Source organism: Lygodium microphyllum, chromosome 13, assembly GCF_053477565.2.
Source record: "Lygodium microphyllum isolate KBCC chromosome 13, Lygodium_microphyllum_v1.1.10, whole genome shotgun sequence".
Lineage (NCBI taxonomy): Eukaryota > Viridiplantae > Streptophyta > Polypodiopsida > Schizaeales > Lygodiaceae > Lygodium > Lygodium microphyllum.
This window is the reverse complement of record NC_141147.1, coordinates 28,014,951-28,042,697: the sequence shown is the minus strand read 5'-3', so window position 1 is coordinate 28,042,697 and position 27,747 is coordinate 28,014,951.

The window sequence follows — 27,747 nt, the reverse complement described above, 5'->3', positions numbered from 1 at the left end:
ATCAATCACATTTACTGGTTTATACCAGCTACTCATCTCATCAAAAACAACATCTCTGCTCACTGTAAACTTACGAGTAGAAGGGTTATAGCATCTATACCCTTTTTGCTGCAGAGAGTAACCAATAAAGATGCACTTCTCAGCTTTTGGATCCAACTTGGATCTCAGCTCATCTGGCACATGTACATAGGCAATGCAACCAAAAATTTTCAAATGAGAAATATCTGGTTTCCTACCAGTATACCTCTCCTCTGGAGTCATTCCATGTATTGCTGCAGTGGGAGTCCTGTTCATTATGTAGACTGCTGTAGCAACTGCTTCAGCCCAATAAAAATCTGGCAAGTCTTTTTCATTGAGCATGGCACGAGATACCTCTCCAATATGCCTGTTTTTCCTTTCTGCAATTCCATTTTGTTGTGGGGTATAACTGCATGAATATTGCTGCTTTATGCCATGCTCCTGCAAGAACTTTGCAAACTCATTTGAGAGGTACTCTCCCCCTCCATCTGACCTTAGGCATTTTATCTGCAAGCCTGTTTCTTTTTCAACCATAGCTTTAAGAGTTTTGAAATGCCCAAAAACTTCACTTTTCTTTTTCATAAAATACACCCAAACTTTTCTGCTATAGTCATCAATAAAACTGACAAAATAATGACAGCCTCCAAGAGATGCAGCTTTAGTAGTCCACACATCAGAGTGGATTAATTCCAATGGCTTTTCACTCTCTTGAACATGTCTAGGAAATGGTTTCCTTGCCTGTTTTCCAAACTGACAGGCTTCACATACCTTATGCATTTCTGCAACCTTGAATTTCGGCAAACCTGCAACAATATTTTGGGCCTGCATTGATTTAAGTCGCTGTACATTAACATGACCAATGCGTTTATGCCAGATATCAATATCTGCAACTACACCGGTCCCATGTGCAAACATTGCTGCACTCAATTCAGACATGTCTGCATCCAATGTAAACATTCTGCCCTTCTTCTTTCCTTTTGCTATCAAGCGACCTTTATTTTTCATATCCTCAACAAAGCATCCATGAGGATTAAATCTGACCTGCAAGCCCTGTTCAACCATTTGACCAACTGAAACCAGATTCTTGGTGATATTCGGGACATGAAATACATCGGACAGGTATTTCTTTTTCCCACCCTGCATAGACAAGGGAATTTTTCCAATCTGCACAATAGGATGTGCAGTATCATCACCAGTCTCCACAAATCCTGGTTTTTCCATTTTCCTTGCATCCTCCATCCATTCTGCATGACCTGTCATGTGGTTTGATGCACCTGAGTCAACATACCATACATCATTGCTTTCTTCTGCACTTGTCATAGAATTGTTCATGTGCTGCACCATGAACAAATGCTCATTTCTGTCATCACCCTGTCTACTAGAAGATGCATAATTCCCTTGTTGCAGTTTTCCATTCATGATGTCATTCTGCTTTTTATAGCAGTCTTTAGCCATATGACCCATTTTACCACAGTAGTAGCATTCAACATTACTGTTTGCATTTTGACCTCTTTGCCATCCACCACGACCTCTTTGGCTCCCCCTGCCTCTAGAGTTACCACGTCCTCCTCCATAGGACTGGTTTTCTTGAGTTTGCTGCATATTCTGATTTCTGCCACGGCCTCCAAATCGGCCTCCTCTACCTCTGCCTCTACCTCTTCCAGCATTTGAGTAGAAGACAGCTTCTTTTGAAGTTCCTCCTGAAGAAGATGCACCACCATTTCTCTGTTCCTCAGAAATTAGAAGAGCAATCAACTCCTCAAAATCAGGAAATCTTTCACGAACTGAAATGGATGTCCGAAACTGTGCATAATCCTTTCCTAGACCATTCAAGGTCACGGAAACTAAATCATCATCTTCCACTGGCGACCCAATGGAAGCAAGTGCATCTGCAATCTTCTTCACCTTCATGTGGTAGTCGTTGATGCTCATACTTTCTCTTTGCACATTATGCAACTCTTGCTTGAGCTGCATTTTCCTGGCTTGCGTATTTGTGCTATACATTTTTGACAAAGTATCCCATGCCTCCTTTGGCGTACTTGCATCCTGAATATGCACAATCATAGAGTCTGAAATGCTGATAGACAGCCAATACATAACTTTCCTGGCTCTCTCATGCCATGTTTTAAATGCCTGCATTTGCTGTTGATTGGGAACATCAGGAAGAACTGGTTCTTCTTCATTTCCTGCAACAAATTCCCAATATCCTTTTCCCATAAGGAAATTCGTCATTCTAAACTTCCATGCCTGGAAGTTGTTCTTGTCAAGCTTTTCAGTGACAATCTGTGAAAGAGAATCAGACGCCATTACAGAATACTGCAAGAAATTCTGTCACTGCAAAAAACACAGCTTCACCCTCACAAGGGCAAATCTGCAAAACTGGCGAAAGTGGTATTTGACCACACAGTCACTTCCTAGTGACGATTTTGCATAAACAGCAACCAAGGATGATTCTGAAACTCCCAATGTCTCTGCGCACAAGCATACGATGCAATTTCTACAGTAACTTTTCACCGACCTGTAGAACAGTGGTCGCACAGCATAAAACTGAGCCTTTTCCTGAGTGCGTGCAGAAAACTTCCGTCTGCAAAACAGGCCCCGAAATGGCCTCAAATCAAAAAAACAAGGTCGCCGAGGGCTAAAGGCCTCTCCCGCAGCATATACTGCCCTCTTGCTTCACCGCGAAGGGCGTCTCAACCTGAGACAATGCACTTCTGCAATTTCCGGCTGTGCTACCTGCAGAGATTTGCTCCCAAAACAGGAAATGAAAGCAACGCTGCTCCTCTTACCAGACCACCGCGAGCTTGGCTTGCTTTCTTGAGCTCCTTACCACGAACAAGGCTCTGATACCATGTCAAGATTGTGGGAGAGAAGGAAGGAGTCTCGCTTGAAGCTTTCTTGCTTGCACAATGGGGGAAGACACACAAGGGTGGAGGCTGAAAACAGTTTTCCTCTTCTTAGTTGTGTAAGCCAAAAGAACTCAAGTACAAAGAAATAGAAGAACCCTATATATGGGTCTCAAACCAAACTCAACTAACTAAGGTGGCATACTAACTGAGCCACGAACTAGAGTAGATAAGGATAGCTATCATGTAGCTATTATTCATGGGCGGTGTACCAACTGCGTCTGCAACTAACACGTCGATGACATAAATGCACAACGGTCACCCTGGCGTATCACGAGTGGAGCTCGATATCTCAACAATATAGAATAATCACTATAGACTTTTCACCATCCCTGTAAACATACAAGCTAGCATCTAAGGCACGTCTTTTGAAATTCAAACCTAGAAAGAATTTATCTATCCGCTAATACCATGCTTTAGGGGCTTATTTTAGCTTATACAATGCCTTCATCAACTTACAAACTTTGTTCTCAGAATGGGGGGCCTCAAACCCTGCTGGTGGCTGAGCCACATACACCTCGTCCTTGAGGTCACCATTTAAGAATGTTGATTTAACATCCATTTGGTAAACTGGCTACTTCTTCTGAGCAGTCACTATAAGCACTGTGTGAAAAGTGGTCATTCTATCAATTGGAGCAAATGATTCTTGAAAATCAAATCCATCAAAACTTATGAAAATCCTTATGCAACTAATTTGGTTTTGCACTTTTCTAAGATACCATTAGCTTTGACTTTACCTTCCAGACCCACTTGGTGCCAATAATGTTCCTCTTTTTTGGCTAATCCACTAGCTCCCAAGTATCATTCTTCATTATGATGTCATACTCAACTTGCATAGCTACTCTCCATGCTAGATCCGCAAGTGCTTCTTCCAAGTTTGTTGGCCCCTTTATTTCTCTCCTAATCTCAATCATCAAGGCCATATTGACTATGTGAGCAGAGACCGTTCTTTGCTCCTCTATTCTCACAAATCTCCTTGGTCCATCTGCCCTTTTCTCAACTGTAATAGACATAGGATTACTGCGATCATAGAGCTACTTCATCCATCATGGCAATGGCATGTGATTGTTGCAGGTTGGTGAACTTTGTCCTCATCATTTGAAGATGATCCTTCCTCCTCCTTGAGAGTAGGGATAGCTCTTAGGATAGGTTCATAGTTGACTACTTCCTCGCTAGATGATAAAGTGGAAGAACGTATATTCTCCTCCTCCATTGTTTGTGACTGCTCCTTGAACACCACATCAAGACTCACTATGATCTTCTTTGCCTCTTGATCATACAATTTGTGAGCCTTTTTCTCATCACTATATAACCCAAGAAGATACATTTTGTGCTTTTTGGATTTAACTTGTTTCTCTTATCCTTTGGAACATGTACATAACATTCACATCCAAAAGTTCTAACATGTGAGACAGATGGTTTCTTACTAGAATAGGTCTCACGAGGAGTTTTGCCCTTAAGAGCCTTTGTGTAACTCTGATTGAGAATGTAGACTGTACTATTAACAGCTTCTGCCTAAAACTAGTTAGTTGCCCCTAAACATGCACCTTGCCATTTCCACAATGGTGCAATTTTAGTGTTCAACAATGCCATTCTGCTGAGGTGTATGAGTCATTGTCAATTGAGACTTATTCCCTTTGCTCTTGCAAAAGTCTTCAAACTCCTTTGAATTGAACTCGCTACCACCATATGTTCTAAATTTCTTTCATACTTTTCTTTTAAATGTTTCATTCTCAATAAGCTTTAGCCATTCTTTAAACTTATTAAAAGCTTGAGCCTTATCATGAAGGAAGTACACCCACATTTTCCTATTGTAGTCGTCGATAATCAACATAAAATAAGAAGATCCTCCCAAGGCTTTCATATGCATTTTACCACACAAGTCAATATGCACCAACTTTAGAGGAGCCTTTGCTCTACTCTTGCTTTCATGTGGAAATTCCTTTCTCCCTTACTTGCCCATCATACAAGCTTCACATGTTTCCTTAATTTCAGTTATTGTAGGTAGTAGTAGGTGAGTAACTATACATTGCTTATGCATCTCCTTTAACACTGCAAGACTAATGTAACCAAATTTTTCATGCCAAAGTTTACTTGTGCCCACACCAATGGTGGTTGTAAGAGCACTTAGCTCATGGAGGTTCACGGTGCCATTCTTTTCATCTACCTTCTTAACACGACAAGCTGTAATTGCATGTCCTTTCTTCTTGCAATAGAAGCACTCTCCTTGAAACTTTTTCTTATCACCCTTCTTCTTTTTGTCACCATCGGTAGAGGAACCACCTTTGCCTTTCAGATTGGCAGAAAATGTAGCATCTCCATTGCTATTACCTTCTCGAGCTTTAAGCCTCAACTCCTCCATTAGTAGTGCACAAAATTCCACGAACATCAAAGCTTGGGGTCTCACATGAGTATTTAGGGCAATTACCAATTCATCAAAATTTGATGGACAAATCCGAAGACACCTCCGAGCTAGCTCCTCACTAGTCTTTTGTATCCTAGCACCAACCATTTGGTTGCACAGATTCTTGATCTAAGTGATGAATGCTTCAATTGTCTCTCCTTCAGCAAACTTCTCTACTACTAGTTGATTCTCTGAGTTCTGAATCCTTATTTGATATTGCATTTTGTATTGACTCCTCGTACATTCCAAGCCTCTAATTCCTTGGTTGTATGTTGAATCAATGTCAAAACACTATCAAAACAGCTTGTAACTTAGGCACACAGTGCATCTGCATTCCTTCATTTCCAATCTTATAGAAGATCTGCATTTGGAGGAATCATGACACTCAGATTTAATGGATTGAGGGTGGGTTGTGGTTCTGGGGGGTCAATCCCCAACACGGTCTCTAGAAGCTCATAAGAATCAAGGATAGTTGTGATTTTAAACTTCCACAAAGTATAGTTTGTGCCATCTAACTTGCCTTCATTGAAGGTTAGTGGATGAATCCTTAATGTTTGATTTGTTGGTACAACACTAGCACTATCTAATGCACCAGCACTGCTACTTGATGCAACAAATGGAATTTCTCCTCTTTGTTGTTTGAGCCCTTACCTCATTTGACATACAAGTCAAGACCCACCCAATGTCCGTGCTCACACATGGCTTCTCCTCATAATGGGGGGCCTTACAACTTTGAGCACCATGGATCATTGGTGGCACCCTATGAGGGTGGGGCATTGAGCGTATCTAACATACAATAGCAACAATAGCCTTATGCTAAACATGAGTTAGTCATCGTGGAAAGGCACTACAAGCTATTGAGAGCTAGGAAAAGTTATTTGATTGACAAAATGAAATTGCTTGAAGGTGTATGTAGAGAAATTGGATATCTTTGGAACACACACACACATGATGAGTTGATATTTTATATGGCTTTTAGTTCATGAATTGAAACCGTGCAAAACTGAAATTTATGCAAAAGAGCCTACATTGGATGATGTCAAGAACCCAAGAAGAGCGCACTATCACCTACAAGAGCATTGCCTACTTTTTTGCATGAGAGAGAGAGAGAGAGAGAGAGAGAGAGAGAGAGAGAGAGAGAGAGAGAGAGAGAGAGAGAGAGAGAGAGAGAGAGAGAGAGAGAGAGAGAGAGAGAGAGAGAGAGAGAGAGAGAGAGAGAGAGAGAGAGAATGCCCTTTTTCTTTAATTTTCTAAAATAAAATCTTCTTTCTCGAAAAGTAAGATATATACACATTTCAAGGCTAAGCAATTTGCTTAACTAAAGTTAACAATGGGTAATTTTATTGAGACTTGTCCCACCTTACCACCACATTATTGTATAAGCATGTGTCCTAGAAGACAATGCTAACAAAGGGTTGTCTACTCTAAAGAGTTATTACATGAGTTTGAACATAGATATGATCTGTTGAATAATACAAAGAAGTAAGCTCTAGAATCAAATAAGATTGGATTGTTTCTTCAATTGATAGATAATGCACTATCATTAAGCCTTAAAGAGCTCTTAAATAATGAAAGCACTAAACAAGGACTGAAAATATATTGGTAGGATGTAAAAGATGTTGTGTTTGTACTTGTGAAGTGAAAAAGTAAAAGAGACAAAATGCATGTTGGGGCTATACCTTCTACTTCAAGAAAGGCATCTAAACAAGTAAATAAACAATTAGTTTCCACAATAGCTAATAAGCTTGCAAAGCAAGAATAAAAAAAGGGCAATTTATGGGCTCAAATTTAAGAAGGCTTTGTGCATAGATGTATTGAGTCTTATAGCATGGAGCATGAACAAAAGATTGTGACATACAGAAAGATGTTTTGGACAAAATATGATATTTTGTAAGGATGGGAAATTTTATCTATGTGAGATAAGATTGCCACTCAATTCAAATTTTGGAAAGGATAGAATCCAAAAATTGGTAGATGACATGGCTATGAAAAATGCACATGTTGTAATTGAATCCGCAACCTTTGGTTTACACATTGAAAAAGATCCTGGTTGTGTGTCAATGCTTGGCAAGCAAACAAAAATTTTGACACATGCTACGCATATTGTAGAGAAAGGAAAGGTTCCTAGAGAGGAATTGAATGAGGCAAGAAAGTATATTCAAGAAAAACAAGTTGGAATGCTCCAATGGAATCTTTCTTTATTTATGCATATCTTTCTGTAATATATTAGATATATATATTTTCACCTTCGCACCGGCGCATCGAGCTGGAGCGTCGAGGGGGGATAGAGGATCCAGCAAGCTCCTCGCTGGAGCTTGCTCGACTCCTTCAACATGCATTAAGACACGTCGAGGGGGGGAGGATTCCCTCCCCTCCCCTATAAAAGCAGGGGTGGGCGGCTGAGATATGGAGGCCAGGAGAGGGTTGAAGTGAGCTCTGGCGCTGCTGGTGCTGCTACCAAGGGAGGACGAAGACAAGGAGAAGTCGCCTGGTGCCGCCGCCGCTGCCGCCTATCACCTCTAGCCTCTCTCTCCACAACGCCATCGTCGGCCACCAGCAGAATTTTCCATCTCCGCCAGATTGTTCCCCCCCCCCTCTTGCCACGTGGGATAAAGGAAGCTTCCTAAGGGGGGGCTAATTAAGCCCCCTTTCACCCCCTCATATCCCTTCCACTCCATAAATTTCCCCCCCTGCCCCCAGGTTTTTAAAAACCCTCAAGCCCCCTTCCTATACTCATATTCATTTTACCCTTCATCCCCCCTCATAATCCTTTTTCCTTTCCACTCCCATACTCCTTTTAACACACCCCCTAAGCTTTAACCCTGTGTACCCTTTTTTTTTTTCCTTCACACCTTCTCCTTGTGCTATAATTCCTTGTGTTACCCTTCAAATTTTCCCCCTAGGTTTGAAAACCCTAAGTCCTTTCTCTCCCATGCCCAAAAATCTCTCAAGGTGCGTATGTTGCGAAGCCACATTCACGCACAACTTTTTTTGCCGTGTATATACACTATAGGGCCTTTTTAGGCTTTATAAACCTTTCCCTCTCCGAAGAAGCTAAGAACCTAAAGGTCTTATTATTCCTTCTCGTGATTAATCATTTAAACGGTTCCTTGCCTTGAAAGACACGGTGGAAATCCGGAAGAAAGAGTAAAGGCTGTCTTCACGTTCGAACTGCGATGCCGCCTAAGAAAGTCCAAGGAGTAGCTGCGGGAGGGTGTGGATATCTCACCCCAAAACCAGGTTTCTCCTTCTTGGTTTTATATCGGTTTTAAGTCAATCATGCAAAGATGAATTGTTAGGGATAAGATATATTTTTCCGAGTTTATTTATGATGAAGGAGTTTAGTTTAATTGAACAAATGATATTGTATAGAACATAGTTTCCTTCGAATTGCATCATGCATCAAAACGAATTACGAGCAAGATTATCTACTTACTATAATAGTATATTTCAGTTAAATCTTAAAGGTATAAAAACTGCATCTTACACCATTAAACCCTATTCTTTTTTTTTGCAACATAGAAAATGAAATTCATGAAAGGTTTCTTACGTTGCTAAATTCTAGGAAGTTATCATTGCTAATTGCATATCTTAGCAAGGAAAAGATTGTTATTTGGTATGAGTTTCGTTTACAAGGAAATAGGAAGATTAATTGAATTTACCTAACCTCAAAGCATTAAAGTTTAGGACTGAAAAATCAACGGTCATAAGGATAACAAATCGTGCCAAGGTGATCTCAATATTACCTTCTAAAGATAACCGAATTAATGTAAACTTAGAAATACCTATGCTGCGAAAGATACCTTGGGAAGGACTTAAAGACCAAGAAACGTTTATACCTTAAACACTTGACTATCTTCCGTGATTGTAGGATCAATAAATTTGTAAATGTAAAAGAACTAGGGTTTGTCCCTGAAGTTCTTAAAAAGAGACCCTAGGTCCGACAAACGTCAGCTTAAAGAAACTAAAACAGATTATTTCATTGTATATTACGATGCAGGACTTGCGCAGCAAGTACGATGTCGTAAAGTCTTGTGATTGATTCATAAGAAGAAAGGTTAAATACCTTGAACAAGGATGGCGAATCCTTACGCAAGTTATCCTGCAAAAGGATGTATTCTTTGATATCCTTCTAAATAAGGAAAGTTAAAAACCGGAATCTAAAGTATCCAATGAACTTTAGGGTTGACCAAGTTGGGTTAATAAGGTACGCCCTAACCCAGAATATAAGGGATCTTGCCAAGTTGCAAGACACTTTGGAACGAGTGCTGATGCATTCGAAAGGAAAGAATCATTCCTTAGCAGTTTGCCAACAACAAGATCGGTTAATGAAAGTGTTTGTGCTTACTAGAAAATTTAGAGCACTGTTTGATTTATGAATTACAAATTAAATGAATATCCACGCTTCAGGTTGAAGGCCTGAAGGGAGAGGCAGTTTCAATTACCCCCAACTGCCTGCCTGACCCTAACCAAGGGGGTTGTTGACCGCACCAGGAATGTGGACCTAACCCGCCGCGAGAGGTCTCTCCGTTGAGCTCTACTTGGAGCAGGAGGACGCTTGGGTGCCAGGGGGGCTCTGGCCATAAATCCCTCGCCTTCCGGGTCCTACACAAGAGACTAACGTGACTCGGGATTGGATCTCGAGGCCCGTATACTAGTCTACGGGCAGAAGCTTGGAATAGTGATCCCTGTGGATTACTGGATAGCCTTCGGGCAGATTATGGACAAGCCTACGGGCGGAACTCCTTGTATTTCAAAGATAAATATGATGATATGTTAATAAAGAACTTGTTTGATATTGTTTTTCTATGTCACGTGATAAGATTACGTGAAGGAACCAGTGCTTAACGGTTTAATTAAAGAAGCTGATTATTACCTGTCAAATTAATGTATTATAATTACATAACTAAAACAAACCGAGGAAAGTGCGGAGGATGGGCCATGGGTCCGTCCTACGGTTGGGTCGTCCCGGTTAGCCGGGAACTTTTCTTAAAATCTCGAAGAACAACGGGATGATCGTCAAAAGAAACGAATAACGAAAGCGATGGCCTAGAGTTATGTCTTAACCGATTTATGCTGTTTTAGGGGAATGGAATGGGACTATGCCTTATGGCAGAGAGGTTGAGCTTTGCATCCCTCTCATTTCCCATTCTCCTTGAACCAAGTGCAGTGTGAATCCGCTTCGGACCTAGCGTTTCTACGTAAAGTAGTTCGCTTGGGTCCGATGCTAGTTGATGTTAGGTAATGACCAATCAAGAAAACCCTAATTCCGATCGATCCTAAGTGGGAACGGCCAGGATACTTCCACTACATGGCAGACTCTGGAAGACCTAGATTGCAAGTCCCGTATCATTCCATGGGAGTGCCGGGCGGAGCTTTCTAGACATCCTTTCTGATGGACTGCTAAGACGTGTCCTGGATGATACTAGTGGACACGTTACAGTTGGTATCAGAGCCGACCAACAACGGAATTGTTTTTATGAGATCTCAATAAAATAAAGTAAAGAAATTGTTGCTGTTCAAACATTTTCTTACCTTCAATGCTGTCTTGCAAAATTATGAAGCGTGGAACAAGTTTTTGGTATTTCGAGTCATGTTTATGACTGTAATGCATTCTCCGCTTTATAGACAAAGAATTGGGATGATGAACATCCTGGAGCAGATCTATAATCCATCACCTTTGTACATGGAACAAAGATGGACGGGTGCTTCAGGAATCTATTATATAGCCACCCACCGGTTTGCTTATCTAGCCAACCTAAAAAGGATCAAGTGGTTGGAAGACTTGAAAGTCGTGAAGCTGTTCGTTTTTGTGGAAGCTCACGTAAATTCGACTTTACATATCCGAGGTCGGAGGGTTGAGATGAACTCATATGTATATGAGGAAGTAACCCCTGTAATCCTCGTCGACAGGATTAAAGTGTTGGGCCACCATGAGAAGTACGGATTCCAACGAAAAGGGTATCCTGAACTTCCAATGACTTATCAATTCCTGAAGATCCATGACCCAAAACCCTACTATTACACAATTCCTGTAGATAAATGCAATACAACGTTGTTCTCCCCAAACTAAATGTAACAATTGACTTATCATCACAAGGAACGTTGTATTCGAAAGGGCTATGCCCATGTAAATGCAAATAAAGACTTCTTTTTATCAATGTCTGGCTGTGCATAAGAGTTGATAAAAAGTTAAGTAGCTACACTGTTTACGAGATAGCTGAATTAAGATAAGCTAACGTAGATTATCGTATAATAATGTTAAGAAAACCTTTATTCAGGCACAACCCCAGGTACAGGTTCCAAATTCGCCTCCTACATCAAGTACTGCTGTGATCCAGGAGAAAAAGTTCCTCCTCAAGCAGATAAAGCCACCCGAGTTTGACGGGAGAGGCAGATTCATCCAGGCTGATGCTGAAATTTGGATTGAATCCATGGAGGATTACTTCGAAGTAGCTGGTACTGCACCCGCCAATCAGGCTATGCTCGCCAAGTTAAAGCTCACCGGTGAAGCCAGACTTTGGTGGAAGCAATGGTGCAGGGATCAAGGGATTGTAGAGGGATCCGTTACCTGGGAGAAGCTGAAGAAAGCCGTGCAGGGAAGATACTTACCACCTGCATATTGCACGCAAAAAATGAACAAGTTCTACGAGCTAAAACAGCTAGGACTCACTCTTGACGCATACTACTCTAAATTCGTTTCACTTTTAAAGTATGCGCCACAGATGGACATGACGCAACAGGTGTCCAAATTTTGTGCGGGTTTAAATCCACCAGTAAATACCCGTCTCGAATCTATGCATCCATCAGACCTTCAGGATGCACTCATTCGAGCGGCACCTATAATTCAGGAGGTACAATCTAGACCAAGGGGTAACAAAACTTGGTCTTATATTGACCCGAACAGAGGAGCATTCAGACCTCAAATGAAGAGAGTTCAAGGTCATAATCAGGGACAAAGAAAGAAAGCAAGGATGAATAACGTCAACAACTTTGTTCCTACTCAAAGTATTGGTCGAAACCTCCGTTGTTTCCATTGCAACAAACCCAGTCACTTCAAGAGGCAATGTCCCAAGCTTGGTGGAGGACATCGCCAAGCACCTTTTCAAGGAGCAGGCCGTGGTCAAGGAGCCGCTACCCAAGGAAGAGGAAGAACCGCCTGCATTGCCAATAGGCAAAGATGCGAAGAAGAAGAAGACGAAGATTCGACCATGGAAGCAGAATTCAAAAGAGCGACAGTCCATGCCGCTTTACACAAGAAAGGGCCGAATCGCCAGTTCTCAGTGATTCAGACACCGTCGGACTATCAAGGTAAAGGTTTCAAAACCTTGATTGATTGTGGCAGTACACATTCCTTTATCTCACCAGCATGTGCAAAAAGATTAGGAATAGCCACAGTAGAAGCACCTACCCTGCTTGTGGAATTGGGAAATGGTCGTGAGGTAACTTGTACCATGCAAACTGCTAAGGTGGAATTCTTCCTAGGAGGAAAGAAGACTTCAGTCAAATTCAGAGTCATGAATTTAGGTATCCATGAGTGTCTACTCGGAATGGATTGGCTTAAACCCAATGACGCCCACATTCACTGTGGAAAGGGTCAAGTTTCCTTTCGAAACTCTGAAAGGGAATTTGTCACAACTCAAGGTGAGGCAGGAGTGCCAAGAATCCAATTGGCCAAAGTATCTCGGATCATAAAAGGAGTCAGAAAAGGATTACCTGTTTACTTGATCAAACTCAACAAGTTAGATCAAAAGCAAGAGTCTCATGAAGGGCCTTCTTGGCTAAAGGAATACGCGGACGTATTCCCTGATGAGTTGACCGAACTTCTGCCTCAAAGAGAAGTGGATCATGAGATTAGGATTAGTGCCTGGAGCTGCACCAATTGCAAAGAGACCTTATAGAATGTCCATACCAGAAGCAATATAGTTGAAGGAACAACTCAAGCAACTGTTAGATCAGGGCTACATCCGGCCTAGCAATTCACTGTGGGGAGCTCCAGTACTATTCCAGAAAAAGAAAGATGGGACAATTCGACTATGTATTGATTACCGAGGGTTGAATCAATCAACAATTAAGAACAAGTATCCTATTCCTAGAATAGATGAGCTCCTTGATCATCTTCAGGGTGCAAAGATCTTCTCCAAGATTGATCTCAGGTCAGCCTACTATCAGATAAGGATCAAGGAAGAAGATATCCAAAGACGGCCTTCAATACAAGATATGGGCACTTTGAGTTCCTGGTTATGTCATTTGGGCTTACGAATGCACCTGCCGCCTTCAATAGATTAATGCAGGATATCTTTAGACCATATCTTGATGATTTCGTGCTTGTCTTTTTCGATGACACTTTAGTCTATTGTAAACAGGAAGAAGATCATGAACCTCAACTTCGGATTGTCCTTGAGACAATGAGGTCACATAAGCTGTATGCAAAAATGAAGAAGTGTGCATTCTTCAAGTGTCAGATTGAATATCTGGGATTCATAGTATCATCAGAAGGAATATCAGTAGACCCAGCCAAGGTCAGAGATGTGCTTGAATGGCCAACACCAATATCTGTCAAAGAAATACACAGCTTTCTTGGATTGACAGGATGGTATAGGGTCTTCATCAAAAACTATGCTTTGATTGCAGCACCTCTGACGGATTTACTAAAGAAGCAGACTTCCATTACATGGTCAACTCCCGAACAGAATAGCTTCGACAAATTGAAGCAAACTTTGGTATCAGCACCTATTCTAAAACTTCCAGACCTCAATAAGGAGTTCAGGTAGTAACTAATGCTAGCATTCTTGCCTTGGGATGTGTACTTATGCAGGAAGGTCATCCAGTAGCATACTCTTCAAGGAAATTGAAGAGTCATGAAAAGAATTATGCCACGCATGATCTGGAATTACTAGCTCTCATCCATGCTCTAAAGCTTTGGAGACACTACCTGTTGGGTAACAAGTTTACTCTAGTAACCGATCATAAGAGTCTCAAATGGATCTTTACCCAGAACGAGCTCAACATGAGGCAACATCGGTGGATTGAAGTGTTGGAGGAATATGATTTTGAAATCAAGTACCGACCAGTGAAAGAGAATGTAGTTGCCGATGCACTTAGTCGCAAGGCATTCTTAAATTCCCTAATCTTGCAGAATCCATCAACGGCCAGATCTCTAGCTACAAAAGTATCTATGCCAAACAACCCTATACTTGAATTAGCTAGAGAGGAAGCATGCCATGATTTGGCCTACCAAACAATGCTAAATGAGATTTCTACCAAGGAGCAGAATCAAAAGTTGCAAGCTAAATATCATTTTCCATTGATAATGGACTTGTCTACTACATAACAAGGTTATGTATACCAGCAAGCCAGCCACTTAAGCAGAAGATAATGTGGGAAGCTCATGATTCTCCTTTCGCAGGACATCCTGGCTATGCTAAGACTCTTAATGTAGTTAGGAAGAGCTACCATTGGGAGAGGCTCAAGGGTGACGTTCTCAAATATGTCACTGAGTGTTTGTCTTGCCAACGTATCAAAGCCGAACATGTCATGATGCGAGGGAAACTGCAACCGCTTGATATCCCCCAAATGAAATGGGAATTCATCAGTATGGATTTTGTTGTAGGCTTACCCCAAGTCCACGGAGGATACAACTCCATCATGGTTGTGGTTGACATGCTTACCAAGGTTGCACACCTGATTCCAGTAAAGACAAACTATAAAGCCTCCGACATTGCAAGATTGTTTATCAAGGAGATATTCAAGCTACATGGTTTACCCAAAAGAATCATTAGTGATCGAGATTCTCTCTTCACATCACACTTCTGGAGAGCTATCTTTGAAGCTATTGGGACTCAACTCTGTTTTAGCACCGCCTACCATCCCCAAACGGATGGCCAAACAGAGCGAGTAAATCAAGTCATCGAGGATATGCTTAGGGCATACTGCTCTCGAGAACCCAAGAAGTGGATTCAATACTTGCCTTTGGTAGAATTTGCCTACAATGCTTCTTACCAGCAAAGCATTCAGATGACCCCTTTCCAAGAATTATATGGTCATGATTGTCGAAGTCCTCTAAACTTTTCTGATCCAACCCTAAGGGTTGAAGCGTCAAGGCAGATGTTGGAAGAGATGGATGATTAAATAAAGACAATAAGACAGGACATCCAAGCGGCCAAGGATAGACAGAAGGCATACGCGGATTTGAAGCGTCATGGAAGAGTCTTCGAAGAAGGAGACATGGTCTTCATTCGCATATGCCCTAAAAAGAGTTCTCTATCCCTTGGAGATTGCAAGAAGCTAAGTCCAAGGTATTGTGGGCCGTACAAAATCCTCAAATGCCTAGGTCCCAATGCTTATAGATTGCAACTCCCTGAGAACCTAAAGGTTCACAATGTATTCCATATTAGCCTACTGAAAAAATATGTACCCAACCCTAACCATGTACTTGATGACCAACAAATTGTAATGCCTAGTCAACGAGTCCTTGAACTAAGGCCGGATAGGATCTTAGATGTTAGGGAGAGACAGTTAAGATCCAGAACCTTGAGAGAATGCCTCGTCCAGTGGAAAGATTATCCCAAAGAGGGTGCCACCTGGGTAGATGAAGGTACTCTCAACCATCAATATCCCCAGTTTATCTCGAGATGAGGACATCTCGATTCTTCTAAGGGGGAGAGAATGTAATATATTAGATATATATATTTTCGCCTTTGTAGCGGCGCATCGAGCTGGAGCGTCGAGGGGGAAATAGAGGAGCCAGCAAGCTCCTCGCTGGAGCTTGCTCGGCTCCTTCAACATGCATTAAGACATGTCGAGGGGGGGAGGATTCCCTCCCCTCCCCTATAAAAGCAGGGGTGGGCGGCTGAGATATGGAGGCCGGGAGAGGGCTGAAGTAAGCTTTGGCGAGAAGATGGGCCTAAACAAATACTTCAACGACCAAAGACTACAGTGGAGGAGCTACCAAGTGGTAGTGGGGTCAAATTGATTGAGGCTGTATGCGTTAATGATGCTGAAACCTCTAATCTGCGAGCTGTTCTTACAAGAGGTCAAAAGGGTAGAGAAGCCGACAAGGATAAGCCTATCGACAGAAACCCTAAACAAGGCGACAAAGGAACACAAGTTTTGGATCCTGCCATGGAAGGGGGACCTTTGAAGCCCGTGGAGAGTAAAGCCGATAAGGAACCACCAAAGAAGAAGGTGAAAGTTAAGAAAGAGGCAATAAAGCCGGTTCAGCAACCTAAAGAGCGGATGGTTTGGTGTGAAAAGCGAGCTCTATCGAGCTATCATGAATTCGATTTGGCGAGCTCTCTTTGCGAAGTCAAGCCGGATGTGAATCTTTTACAGCTTATTAAGCTTTCCCCAGGAGTACGCAAGGAATTTAGAAAGATCCTACGTACCGGGTATATCGTAGAACCTTTGGGTATTGCGCGAGTTGGTGATGACTGGTTCGAGCATGCTGAGAAGCATTGCCCAAGGGTTGCAGCCTATGTCGATGGGATATTAGTAGATTATGCCATTGTCGACACGGGATCATCTGTTAACATTATGAGTTCTGAACTGATGGAAAGGTTAGGTCTGGCGATCTAAAAAGATACCTCCACAATTCTCAGAATGGCAGATGATAGTTTGAGACAGCCGGAAGACTGCATTACTAAGGTCCATGTCACTGTTGCAAATGTAGAATGCCTGTTAGACTTTCGGGTGATTCGTTTTGCAGGCCGGCCAAGTTACCAAGTATTACTCCAACGACCTTGGATCTTGCAAGCAGATTGCCAAGTAGATATACCCGCCGGTCGACTGATATTCGTCAGAGGTGCCCAGCGTGTGGTGGTTGATGCTTATCCTGAGTCCCCGCAGAGTGAGAGAGCTCCTCTATCTTCTACAGAATTGGAGACACTAGAAGATTTATCTGCCAGTGAGACATCATCGAGTGATGAGTCCAAAGAGGGATCCACCACGGAGGACATCTATCAGATCACTTTGAACGAGCCGATAGAGGGCCAAGATCATATAAGAGACGCAGATGTTATCAAGCTAGACCTTGGTACGCATGATGATTCGCGGCCAATCAAATTAGATTCTATGCTCAGCACAGCAGAAAGGGAGGACTATGTATCCTTGATTCAGGAATTCCGTGATATCTTTGCCTGGAGTTATGATGAGTTGAGGGGCATTCCTCCTAGTCTTGCTGTCCATACAATTCCGTTGAAAGAGGGCAGTCGTCCTGTACGACAGAAAGTAAGGCGTATGCCTTTCGAACTGAGGGACGGACTGTTTGAAGAGTTACAGAAGCTTCGGAAAGCGGGTTTGATTTTTCCTGTGCAACACATGGAATGGTGTTCGCCGGTTGTGATAAGAAAAAAGAAGAATAATCAAATCCGATTATGTGTAGACTTTAGGGAGCTGAATAAGCAGACAGTTAAGGACTACTACCCGTTGCCATTTATTGACCAGATTTTGGATCAATTAGCGGGTAGGGAGATATATTCGTTCATGGATTGCTTTGCAGGATACAACCAAATGGCAATTGCAGAAAAGGACAAGTTGAAAACAACTTTCATTACTGTATTTGGTACTTTTGCGTACCATGTGATGGCCTTTGGTTTATGCAATGCGCCTGGTTCATGGCAACGAACAGCAGATAAGACATTCGGTGACATATCCCCTGAAGAGTTGAAGGTGATTATTGATGACTTAGGGGCCGCCACCGTGAGAGAAAGGCAGTTGATAATTTTAAGAAAATGCTTTGAGCGTTGTAGACAATTTTTTATCGCCCTAAACCCACGGAAGTGTGTTTTTGGAGTACCTTATGGGCTATTGCTGGGTCATGTAGTCAGTTCGGTAGGAATTGCGACAGACCCCGAGAAAGTCAAAGTTATAGTTGCCATGGGTCCACCACGCACTCCGAAGGAAGTTCATAGCTTTCTGTCTTCGGTTGGTTATTACCGTAGATTCATAAACGCGTTGGCAGAAAGAACGTTGCCACTTACAAATTTACTGTCCTTTAGCTGTTCGTTTGTATGGGGCGACCCTTGTAAGATAGCATTCGAGGATGTGAAACAGGAGCTAGCAAGAGCGCCCGTTTTAAAAGCATCTAAAAGAGGTGAGGTGTTCTATATATTCTCAGCAGCCACCATGTATAGTATCAGCTGCTGTTTAGCCCAAATTTGGGAAGAGAAGTGGTACCACCCGATTGCTTTTGCCAGCCGGAAGCTGGGGGTATCCGAAATCAATTATACTTACATGGAGAAGTTGTGTCTAGCGATGGTCTTTGGGACCAAGAAATTCAGGCATTATATTCTCTATGAGAAAGTCGTGCTTTATACAAAGGCGGAGGGGCTTCGATTATTGATGAATAAGCTATAGCCGCCTGATCGTCTAGCGAAGTGGTTAATCACTTTGCAGGAATTTGATTACGAAATCAGGAGTAAGCCACCAAGGTTGCAAGACATCGTGGAATGTCTTGTGGACTTTGGGGAGCCGAAAGAATCTGCGGCTGAAGGTAGTGACATGGAGTTGTTATTTAAAATAGATATGGCATCTATTCCCTCCTAGTACGCTGCAATAACACATTATTTATCAACGGGAGAGGCGGGATCCGAATTATCTAAAGCTGAGAGAAGGAAAATTAAGCAGCAAGCATTAAAGTTTGCTTTGATGGCAGTACATTATATCGGCAAGGGGTTGATGACATCTATCGCCGATGTGTGATGCCTGACGAGGTACCATTCATTTTGGAAGAGTGCCATGATTCTGCTTGCGGTGGCCATTTTGCTGGACGGCTTACAGCACAAAAGGCTTTAAGAGCAGGTTATTGGTGGCCTGCCATCTTCCAGGATGTGTTTGCGTATGTTAAGAGATGTGATATTTGTCAACGACATGATAGTCGAGAGAATAGGAAACGACCACTCACCCCTATTATGGCGATACTTCCATTTGAGAAGTGGGGAATAGACTTTGTGGGTCCTATTACTCTATCGTCGACTACACAAAAGAGGTATATCATTGTAGCAACTGACTACTTCACAAAGTGGTCAGAAGCACGTGCAACAAGGAAAGATGATGCTAAAGAAACTGCTAGTTTCCTTTTAGAGCAGATAATATGCCGTTTTGGTCCGCCGAAAGAATTAGTGTCGGACCGCGGAACCCATTTCCTGAATAAGGTGATCAAAGGTTTGACAGAGATGTGGCAAATCAAGCATAACAAGACAACCCCATATAATCCGCAAGCCAATGGGCAAGTTGAAAGCACCAACAAGCAGCTCGTGGGCATCCTGTCCAAAATTGTATCGGAAAAGAAACGGGATTGGGATAAAAAGTTATACGTGGCAGTGTGGGCCTACAATACGACTTTCAAACGAGCCACTGGCCATACCCCGTTCAAGTTAGTATATGGGGAGGAGTGTGTCTTGCCTTTAGAGATTGAGCTGCCGACTATTCGGTTTGCCATCAATCATTCTTTGAGCGATGAAGATGCACTTTTTGAGCGCTTGACGACACTGGCACATTTAGATGAGCTTAAACTGCAGAGCTTATTGCACCAAGAAGTGGCAAAGCGCCGAATGAAGCAGTTACACGACCTTAAAGCCAAGAAATACACCTTCAAGAAAGGGCAGCTTGTTCTGTATTATGACGCACGACGTGAATTATTTCCAAGCAAGCTAGAGCCCAAATGGGATGGGCCCTATAGGATCGTTAGAATAGGAAAGAATAAATCCACAGTTTTGTTAGCTGACCTTGAGGGGGTAGAATTTAAAAATAAGGTTAATCTTAATAAGATTAAACCTTATTATTTCTGATTGCACTAATACTATGACTGCCTTGCAGGTCTAGGCGAGATTGATCAAATATCTGCAAGGAAATCGTGATAGAGGTTGATGGGTCGTCTGATCCCTTATTTAGAATACCCGTATTTAGAACAAAGGTATCATCAGGGAAAGCTCATTTGGTGGAGCAAAGGATACAAGGTGACTGAGCAAGAAGGCGGGACATTTATTTGGGAGATCAAGGTCTTCTGCCATCACTGCCTACAAGTGTTGACGAGCATCCCTGTTGAATTCAATGATGATGGAGGGATGGAGCCCATAGTCCACCCGTTGAATATGCTGAATTTCGATTACCATAATTACGAGTAGAGTTCAGGATGGCGGGATATGTAAACCCTTTATGGACGTACACCTTGTACTTTGATGGGGCGTCCAGGGGTGCATGCAAAAAAGGAAGTGTAGGAGTTGTCATCCGAGACCCCCGACGACGCATTGTCATGAAGTTAGCTACTTATCTCGGGGCGAATTTTACCAATAATATGGCAGAATACAAAGCCCTGATTATGGGTTTGAATATTGCAAAGAAGAGTGGTATCCACCAGTTATTGGTGAAAGGGGACTCTCAGTTGGTTTTAAATCAACTCAATGGGACGTACATGGTACGAAACCCCATCCTTTGCATGTACCATCATACTGCCATAGCCCTGCTAGACGAATTCGATACAGTGTCTTTTCAGCTGATTCCACGGAATTGGAATCAGTTTGCCAATTCATTGGCTAATTTCGCGTATGAAGAAGACCTCTTCTTTAATTGTGGCCCTTGTCCCGATATATCTATTGACGTTGAGACAGGACCTGGTCGTTTGTGGGGTATGCTTTTTGAACATGCCCTCTTTGGCAGACGATGGTTGATCTGGGTGATGCAAAGGGTAAGCGAGACCCATCTACCTTTATTATCTTGGACCCATAGATTGATTAGACGACATGTGATGCGAACACCTCTTGCGATATACGCAGGAGGGATGGGTCATAATCTAATGCACCTAGTTTAGGGCTTTGAGCCTCTGTTCCCCTGGGAATGGTATACTTTGCTGTCTATCATGGTTGTTTCCAGGTGGATGTTATGCGTAGTATTGTTGACTTCATTAGGCCAAGAGGGCCGATTCAGTTTTGTAGCAAAGTCAAGTTTCATTTCATTAGGCCAAGAGGGCCATTCCCCTGTCTAGTGCGGGTGCGTTTAATCAGGTGTTTTAAGTGTTGTGCTGGACAGGTTTCGTGATTCGTGGAATTTGGTGGAGCCTAGAGGAGCCTTTGCTGCGATGGAAGCTTCTTGTGGTCAATCCAGGTGATATTTCTCCTTTACGAGTACCTTTCTTTCCTGTTATATGTGTCTTTGTACTTGTCAAGGGGATGCATTTTTGCTGGGGACCGGCAACCAAGGCATGAAGTCCCAGGTTTAGGCTATGTACGTTTGAGGGAGGTCGGAGTAGTCATTGCCTCCTATAAAGACATTGTCAGGCATCGAAAGACCTGTTTTAGAAGGAAGTCCTAGTGGCCCTGTTCTGCTAGCCTGCTAGGCAGCCATTCTAGGAGTTCTTGTTAGTAGTGAGGCCGTTAGAGAAGCCTGCCAGAAGATAATAATGATGATGCCAAGAAACCCTGAACATCCTAAAAGATGACTATCAATACGAAGGTGTGCAAAAAGGGGTTCTAGCCCCTATCAAAGAAAAGAAAAGAAATGAAAATGTATAAGCAGTTGATCATTGCCTTGCGAAGGCCTGGTACGTTCCTGGGGACGAATCAGACTCGGGGCCGATACCTTGTCTTCCTAGGGGTGGCTTCTTGCCGAATATAATACCAAAACAAGGAAGGTTGGAGCGAAAATAAAAGTGAGCGTTAGAAAAGGATTAAGTGTTGCCTTGCGAGGGCTTGGTAGGTTCTTGGGTGCCGAGACAGGTCCTGAGACCGATGCCCTGTTCTCCTTGGATCACTACGCTCAGCTCTCTCCTTTTTACATGCCCAAGTATGTTCATCCAATACAAACCCTAAAAGAAGACATGTACTGAAAGAAAATACTCCTTGATCAAGCTATAGGGGTCCTCGCCTTATAGGAGCTCCTAGTTGTGTTGTCTTTAGTTGGTAAGTAGTTCAGACTACCACTTAGGGCAACCTCTTTGATAGGGTTTTTAGTTTGGCTGTGTTGGAGTAGTTGGTTAGCGACTCACTTCGGATCTTCTATTAGATGATGCTAGGCCTACTCCTTGTGGATGTCATGCCTTGGTTCTGTCCAGGGGTAGGGGAAGCATTGTGCTGAGTTTTATTAAATATTTGTTTTGTATCAGTTTGATGCTTCTTTGGTTGTTTATGTGCAAATCTGTTCGTGGATTCGATGGGCTAAGTCGCCCTATCCCGTGGTCGCCAATGAGAGCGGAATTTAGGTGACAGGAAGTGCTTAAAAATAGCTAAAAATTATGAATATCAAGGGAAAAATATTCACCGTCAAAGGCAGCGGCTCGATCTAGGACGATTTTAAGCAACAAGCAGTCGACGGGCGCTCGAGTGACACGTCCAGATTTTTAGTAATTTTTCTATCAGTCAGGACGAGATGTGGGAGCTGCAGGCCTGTCCGGGATGCCGAGACGGATGCCCAAAAATTTATAGCACGTCAATCGGAGCTCGTATGAGGAAGTTGGCCCAAAACCGGTCGGGGTGCCCAAAAAGGGGCCAAATTTGAAATCTCAAAGGGTGTGGCTAGTGGGGGGTGCCCTTTGGCACCCCCCCCTTCTTCAAAAATTTGTGATGGAGGGGGGGCGGTGGCTGTTTTCAGCGCTGAAACCCCCCCGCCCCCCCCCCCCCCCCCCCCCCCCCCCCCCCCAAAATCAAGAGGCAGGCTTGCAAAGAAGCCATGAAACCAACTCTCCCCGGCTTCCACATTCGATCTCCGCTCCACATCGCTCCGCTTCATGCATTCAATGGCAGCCTATAGAGTGAGAGAGAAAATCAGTCTTTCTCTCTCCTCCCTCTCTCTCCTCTAAGAGGGAGTTCATGTGGGAAGAAGAAGGAAGAAGAAAGAATGATGGAGGCTTGTCCGCGGCATGGATCGGATTGCTCCACGGGCTGGAAATGGTGATTTGTGATCGTGCTGAGCATGAAGTGCTGCTGATTTTCAAATTTACAGCCATGGACATGAAACCCGAAACACGCAAATAAGCGGTAATTCAAAATTTTTCAAAGAAAATTTGAGATTTTATGGCTTTTGATTGATAAAATGTTGTTCATGTGGGCTAAAAATTGTTTATGTTGCTGTTTTCCATGAGTATTTGCTGATCATAATCAGAAAATCAGAAAAATATGCATCTTGTGACTCAAAATAATACACTAAAACACGTAAAATATGGAAATCAAGGGAAAATGATGGTTTTTGGGCATAAAAATGGGAAAATAAATAGAAACACCAACTAAATTTTCATTTTTCCTGCAAGAAGGAACTAAGGGCCATAGCCCATAACCTGTTTTGAATTTTCAGTAATTAAATAATGCAAAAAATAAGGGAAAAATACAAGAAAAATAGAGAAAAATCACAAAAATAGGGGGAAAATGCATTTTGGGTGCAGGAAATTAATGAAAATTAAGAACAATGTTTGTGAATGTTTATGGGGACTGAAGAATGAGGATTTGCCTCAGTTCAACCCCACCTTCTTGTTCTAGTGCGTCTTTTTCCGGTTTTTACACATAAAATGATGGTAAAACGCCTCATAAATCTATGCAACGATGCAATATTTAAACGGGGAAGGGTAGAGAAGTTGAAATATGTCTAAATGCCGTGTGAGATGATGGAAAAGTTGCTTATTTCCATGCATAACATTTAGGACGGATGATGATTAAAATTAAGAGCTTAGTAGCACGAGGATCACCTCGGTGCTAGGCCCATGCAACGAAGCACGAATGCTAGAGGAAGAAAACCATTAAAAGAATGTTTTTGCACTTGTGCACGATACTGTTTTGCTAAATGTTTGAGCACTAGGCATCCACTAAATGCATAGAGCGTGAAAAGAATTTAAAGGTATCAGGGACCAGCTCCTGGACATGCATTGCAATTGTTTTATTTGGACATGACCTACGATGAGAGGCAGTGAGGTACCCATGCTGTAGGTAGATGCGGGTCCCAAAGGGAAAAGCAAGTGAGGAGAAAATGGTACACTCCTGGACACGCTTATTTGGTACCTTGAGCGACTTTTGTGCGATGTGTTTATTTGTTGAGCGACGCACTGAGGGGCCAATCCCCAAGGTGTAGGAGAGTCGCAGAGGGTTGACGGCATTCAGCCGTAGGAGGAAACCCATGTGTATGTGATTCGAGCCTTTTGGATATGTGAAAGGGACTCCCTCTGAGGAGTAGTGGGTGAGAGAAAAGTGGACTACAAACAACGTATTACAAACGCAATGTTTAGGAAGACAGAGATTTTGATAGACGCTCCTGGCCGCGAGGCTGAGGGGTTGTCTTGTGCGTAGTGACGAGGCCCGGCTAGTGCATGAGCCAGTGCCGGCCCGTTTTTAGGTCCATCATGCATAGAGACAATTGTTCTTCAATCCGTTGGGACTTGGTACTAAAATAAGGAAGAAGATGTCAACTCAAGTACCACCACCACATAATCCTAAGGTTCGGGTAGCAAAGTCTTCAAGTAAAAAGAAGGATATCTTGATCATCATGTTGCCTAATTGGAAACAAGGTGGATAGCTAGTGGTTTCAATCAACTGTATGGAGATCAGGTTAAAAAACAACAATTTGCAGCAACTTTTCAAGGTAAAGCCATGCACTCATCTAATAGGTATGGTATGGCTACTTTCAATACATATAATGATCTAAAGTGGCATTTTTGGAAAGGTCTAGGAAAGATAAAACTCTAGGGGACATATTCAGGAGGATCAAGGATATAAAATAGAAGAATATGCTGGTTGAATACTATGCTCAAAAGTTTAGGAATCTATTAAATTGGCTACCTCAAGTGGATACACCATAGGTAGAGATGCAAATTTCTTATTTTATGAAGGGCTTGAAGAATAGGATCAGTGGCCCTCTAGCTTATGTGTAGTTAGAAGTCAATGATACATTGGAGCTACTATGAGGGTGGAGAGAAGGCTCAGTAGTATTTCTCATTCAAAGAGCAAGAAAGATGAAGATTATTTGGATTCACATACAAATTTAGATTCAAACATTGAAAATGAGGATGAAGACAATGATTCAGATTCAAAATCACAAGATGAGTCTAATTATTTAAATGACGAAGAGGTCAATAGGAAAAGGCATAAGAAGAAGAAGAAAACAAGCTTAGGAAAGAGCAAGAAGAAGAAGAAGGCAAATGAGAGATCTAAGACAAAGTCAGAGGACATTAAGTTGGAAAAGGAGATCAAGCCAAAAACTAAAAGATTTAGGTCTTTCAAAAATTAGAAGGAAAGAGAAATACTAGTATGAAATATGTTAGAGGAGTGGACATGAGACCAAAACTTGTTGGTATAACCTGAATGCCCGTACCTATATAGGAAGTGCTAATGATATAGCCTAGAGCAAGGAACATACAACCAACAATAATAAATCAAGTAATTCCTAACCCAATGCCTCAAAGACCCTTTAGAGTACCTAGAAGAATGCTAGCAAGATAACCATGGGAAAATTTTTAGGGACAGTAAATAAATTTCTCAAATGGGAGTATGCTATTACTATGGAGGTCAAGGTTACTTTGTAGAGCCAAACTATGAATTGTGGGTAAGGCACAGGACCAAGAGAGGAATCCTAGTACTAAGGACCCACAATGATGAAAGACCTAACATAGTTGCATGGAGAGGGGGCTCGAGGCTTCTCCTAAAAATTAAACAAAATCAGCATGAAGTTCTTGAAGGGAAATTTTGGTAGGATTAAGAAATTCTTGAATGTTAGGCAATGATACCAACACATATAGATGTGCTAGATTATGAAGTTCCAACAATTCAAGTTGAATATGTTTGGGAGGAGTTTGATGATGTCCTTCTTGATGGTGGCTCTAAGTAAATTATTTGATGGAAGAGACATATTTGGCTAAGAAGCAAGGATGTTTATTGCCTGTAACCTTTTGGGTGAAAATGGTAGATCAAAGGAGGTTACAACCATTAGTAATATTAAAAATAATCAACTCATCAAAGTGGTAAGCTTGAAGTTCAAAGTTAGTTTTGTGGTGTTAAGAATGTCGGAAGTTGGAGGAGCTTATAGCATGTTTTTGGGCAAACCTTGGTTTAAATTAGCTAAATTGAAATAGGATTGGGGAACAAATTATGTGTGTATTCCTAGAGGGCTGAAGGAGATAAAATCATAAGGTGATTTTGAAGAGCAGTGCTAGACTTGTGGTGGCTCAAACCATCAACTTGGTAGAAAAATTTGAAGATGATGAGGAAGAGTTATTCGTTTAAGCAAATCCATCTCTGTTACATGTATTTGAAATTGTTGTGGAAAGCATCATTGAAGGGTATTAGGAGCCCAATAGTGTTGGAAATGGAGTTTTTGGATAGCTACTTGTTCAATATGTAGTTCAAAACCTATCAAGCCAGTATCTTGAAGAGATTTTAGTAGGTTAGGAGTGCTCTAATTTTTAGGGTAGGTAAAGGACGATGGAGCATAAAGTATTTCAAGACCCTAGGACTAGCCACCTTGAATCAAGACATAAAGCTATTATTTAGGTTGAGTAGAGATAATAAGTTAACCTAAATGTGGAAGGAGAGACTAAACCTATCAAGGTCATAATCTATGCTGAGGAAGACTTCAAGAAAGATCTCATCAAGCTTTGTTAGGAAATTTGCTTGGGACTACACCGATATGAAGGGCTTTGATCCAATGGTGTGTTGGTATAAAATCAACTTGAAGAAGGATGCAAGGCCGATCATTCAAAAGAGGTAATGGATGAATCCAAATTATGCTAAGTAGGTGAAGAAGGAGATAGATAAGCTGCTTAGGATTGGGTTCATCAAACCTATCAATGAGGTGGCTTGGTTATCCCCAATAGTAATAGTGCCTAAGAAGAACATAAAGATTAGGGTGTATGTGGACTATAGGAAATTGAATGCAACCACAATCTTAGACCCTTTCCTAATACCATTTACTAACTCTCTGCTTGATGATGTAGTAGGGCATGAAATGTATAGTTTTCTAGATGGATTTTAAAGATATAATTAGGTCAGGACGCATCCAGACGACATGGACAAGACTACTTTCATCATCAAATGGAGGTCTATGTCGGTACTATAATGAAATTTGGCCCCAAGAATGGACCCTTCGAGTTCCAAGGAGTTGCATAAAAGACATTTGACCCATACTTGACAACCTTCATGAGAGTGTTTATAGATGACTTTTGCATCTTTAGCAAGGAGGAATGAGCATTTAAAGCATTTCAAGCTTTGCTTGGTAAGGTGTAAGAAGTTTGGCATATCCTTGAATCCTTTCAAGTCAATTTCTATAGCAAAAAGGTGAGTGCTCTTGGGCCATATCCTGTTTGAAGAATTTATGCTAATAGATCCCAAAAAGGTAAGTGAAGTGGCATAGCAGATACTTAAGGTATTTGTCTCCTATTTCTTCTCCCTTCACCACTTTGACCAAGAAATGCATGCAATATGTTTGGAGAGAAGATTGGGAAAAGGCCTT